This window comes from Symphalangus syndactylus, chromosome 13 (assembly GCF_028878055.3).
Source record: "Symphalangus syndactylus isolate Jambi chromosome 13, NHGRI_mSymSyn1-v2.1_pri, whole genome shotgun sequence".
Lineage (NCBI taxonomy): Eukaryota > Metazoa > Chordata > Mammalia > Primates > Hylobatidae > Symphalangus > Symphalangus syndactylus.
The window spans coordinates 85,143,671-85,147,823 of NC_072435.2; the positions used below are offsets into that span (position 1 = coordinate 85,143,671).

The 4,153-nt window shown below is 38.7% G+C and overlaps 1 pseudogene; it reads right to left on the bottom strand.

The window, feature by feature from the left end:
- Nucleotides 1-337: 337 nt before the first annotated feature.
- Nucleotides 338-812, bottom strand: LOC129460252 (bromodomain and WD repeat-containing protein 1-like; annotated as a pseudogene).
- Nucleotides 813-4,153: the final 3,341 nt, after the last annotated feature.

Genomic DNA, 4,153 nt, shown 5'->3' on the forward strand with positions numbered 1-4,153 from the left:
TCTAGCATTTAAAGAGTTTATTAGACACATACAATTACATTCAATGAAATTATGAGTGAGCTACAAAATGGAAAATTACGAACTCACATTGATAAAACCTCAAACACATCTCAGAATAAATTCAACCTTTTTAGTTTAACATCTGTATCTTTATCAACTTTTTAATGCAGAAGGACCCATTAAACACTTAGGTAATAAAATTCAGTGTTCTATGCTAAACGCAGAGAATTTTATAGTCCACAGCATGATTTATAGTTACATTATCACCTTTCTTCCACAATGCTTACTTCACAATTATAATAAATATTAAGCTATTGATATGAAGCAGAACACTTCCTCAAATTAAGGTACCTTTCGCTGTACGTAGCAAAGACTGCCTTCCTGCAGTAAGTAAAGAAGTGACTCTTCAAATACTGGGTGGAATTTCTTTATCCAACATATTACCAGTGCGCTGGCAGATTTACAACAGATGATCAGGAGCCACATGCTCATTGGACAAGACCAGTTCCTCGTAGCTCCTGTTATGCTCATTGCCCTCCCAGTCCACCGTCTGCGGCAATAACTGGTACTGCTCCAGCTCCTGCACCAACACCTGGGCCCCTCTCCAACACAGACCCGCCGACAGGTACCGGGCGATGAGGAAGTACAGCTCCAACTCCATGAGAGGCACCGGGCCTCGGGTGGACAAGGCCTCCGCCTTGGCCGGGCGCTGGGCGGGAGGCGGGAGCGAGCGTGCTAGCCAAGCGTGTGGGCCGCGCTGAGGCCTGACCCGGCCGGCGTCCTTTCTCCTGAGGCACGCGCGCCGCCGCCATCATGCCGTGCGCGCCGCCCTAATGCTTTTTTTTCACATTAGAATCAACTGGGAAGCTTTTATTTTTCTCCCAGATTTATTGAGATATACTTAACAAATATAAAATGTAAAATTGTATAATTTTTTTTAAAAAATCAGTATTTTCTTAAAAATTCAACGTTATGTCCCTGAAACAAGAACGATCTCAGTCATCTTTGACTATGCTCTCTCCTCAGCCCTCTATCTAAGTAGTTTCTGCTCATTCTTACTTCCACTATCATGATCGTATGACCTCTAATGTTTTTAAATCATCATTGTCTTCATCTACTATTTCATTATCTATATGAAAGGTAGGACAAGTGCTTGATTCTTTCTCATTATCATCTTCATTGCCTTTCAGCTGATTTATTCTGGCAGAATTCTGACTTCTTCTACCATTCTTTTGCCCTTCCAATTTATATTACATGTAGCTATCAGATTACTCTTTTCAATGCACAGGTCTGACCAATTGCTATTACCCAATTATGTTCAAAGCAGTCAAGACATTCCTTACAACCAAATATGACTCTACCTTTCATCTGTATTTCCAAAGTGCTTTCAAATTACACTTCTAAAGACAATTTAAATTTTTTGCTGCAGTTTTTTTTATATAGATTAGGCTGTATATGATTAGTGGACTATATTTTAGAATTAGAGCCAAAATTCTAGTGGCCACAGACTACAAAACCAGTTAAATAACCACTTCTTATGGAAGTCTTAACAAGGTTTATTTCTTTCTGGGCTTACAATGGTAATCATTTATGCTTGGTGAGAATGCAATTTGTTAATGAATGGACTCTAGCATTTTAACAGCCTAGATAATCAATTTTTATTCAGATGGTGTTATCCTAGAGTTATTTGCAACACAAACAACAAAACATGTCATAATAAATAAAACAATACATCATTAAGTTCTTGGTGGAAAAATCTGTTTGGCTCAGGTTTTTTTCTTACAACAGTAATGCTTGTTATAAAAGTCTAATAATACAGAAATGTGGAAAGTCAAATGTGAAAGTCTCCCTTCACGAATCTCACAACTGACCATTAATAATTAGATTTGTATCCTTTAACATTTTTTTCTATGTACATACAGGCATTTGAAATAAAGGAGCCCTTTATGTTATTTCTGTTACAGAACCAGGAAGATCCTGATAAAGACACTGTCTGCACTCCACTCAGATGCCCTTTGAGTCTATGTGCTGTTTCTGGGCTCATCCTCCAGCCTCAGTGTGTTTGCTGTAAGTCTGTCCTTGGGCTCCTGGAGGAGTTTTGCAGTGCACGGGGGATGGAAGTACTTGGGAATTGATGTCCCACTAGATCAGTTGTAGTCAATGACTGGTGCATGAAGAATTCACCTCCAGAGCTCTTCTGGGATTTGGCTGAGGCTGGGACTTTGCCTCAAATTGCACCCTTGTTTGATTTCCTCTTCCCTGTCCCATTGGCCCTCCTCTCTGCAAGTGTCTTTGCAGCACTTTCTTCCTATCACCTGCATATAAATCCTTGTCTCAGGGTCTGCTGGTGGGGAACTCAGCACAGGGAAAGTACACAAAGAACCGAACAAAACTGACATACTTAAGGGAGAATTTGTGACTCTGTTTCAATTGGTCTTCAACTAAATGACCTCAGGCCTTAGATAGGGCCATTGAAATTTCCCTATTAGAAATGCGGTTACACATTTAAGACCCTTAAAATTACAAAAAGAGATTTTAAGTAGTGATAATTAAGACTCAACACCAAACATAGTGTATAGTTTTATAACTGTTCTGTTCTCTGACTTTTACTAAAGAAACAAATAAAACTACTTCTCATTATCAAGGTCCTCCAACTACTTGCAATGCAGGGGGAGGCAACTTTATAACACAAAGCAGTGGAAAAAAAATTATTAAGAAGTGATAATGTATAATTAGATTCACATGACTTATGTTGTGGACATTTAGAAAAGTGGATAAGAATTCTGTTCTGAAGTTACCAGGAAATGCTTCACTGCAAAGTTGAAATTGAAATTGAGTCCAGAAAGCTGTAGCGCCTAGATAATGGAAAGTCAAACATTCTGAATACTTGGTGTGCTTTGGGGAAATAAGGTGGCATTAGGGGGAATTCTTTGACTAAATCAAAAGATATGGGTCCAGGAATTATGTTCTAATGGGGTGTTATCCGGTTGGATAGGCAAGGTAGGGTCAGATAATGAATGGACCATCTCAAATGCTGGGCTAAGTAATTTGGGCTTGATTAGAGAGGCTACAGTGAAAAAGCATACATTTTTAATCAAATGGTGTGTTACTGGAGGTTCTGTAAAGACTTACTTAGCTTTAGTGTCAGAGAATTAATTGTGACAGACAGAGAGAGGCTGAAAATTTGTTGGAAACTGCAAGTCCGTACAAGAATAAAACTCTAGATTTGAGGGAATGGCAATGTACAAATGAACACTAGCGATCATAACAAGAAAAGATGGTACTGATTATTAGGGGAGGAGTAGAGAAAAGACTCAAAGATAGGTCTAAGGTTTAAGCTTGAGTGACTTGGAAAATGTAATGGAAAACAATGAAGCTGAACTCAAAGCAAGAAAAGTTTATTCAGGTGGGAATGTGCCTCAGTTTGATTTTTGGACACTTAGAATTAAAGCAGGATGTTCTGGTGGAAATGTCCTGGAAATATGGAACAAGCCTGACTGAAAAATTAGTGTTGGAGATACAAAGTTTGGATTGGTAGACATGAGAACTTAAGCAATGGAAATGGATGCATTCTTAAGAATGGAAATATAGAGAGAAAATAACTGAAAACGGGAAATTAAGACCACTAGAGTTATGTTTAAAGATTTCATTACATCTGAATGGAAATTGGAGGATATATGCTAGTTTACTCAAAAGACAGCCTGTTTTGTTAATTTAACACTACACCAAACTAGGAAAGATAACCTCTTTCTCCATGGATCCTCCATTGAGCTTTGGCTCTTTAGAATTCCCTCATTCCTTCTTTGGGAAAGTGGAATGGGAAAGTCAAGGGTGTGAGAGGAGAATAGGTGACATCTCCTGGATTTTCTCCTCCTATTCCACCCCATCCCCACACTCTATTTTCTACATACTTAGATTTGGGGTAAATTCTCATTGTATTTCTATGTCAAGACCTGAATCCCTCTGGATGGGGGTAGTGTATTATGTCAGTGGACAGTTAAACTCATCGTCTTTTTTATTTCTTTTTGTTTTTTTAATCTGATGACTGAAGAAAGCACCCCTCTTTCTGTTTCAAAAGACCTAGTAAGGAGTAATGAGAAAAATTTGAGAGGCCCCACGGGATGCATATCTATAGATATTTCACACCACACGC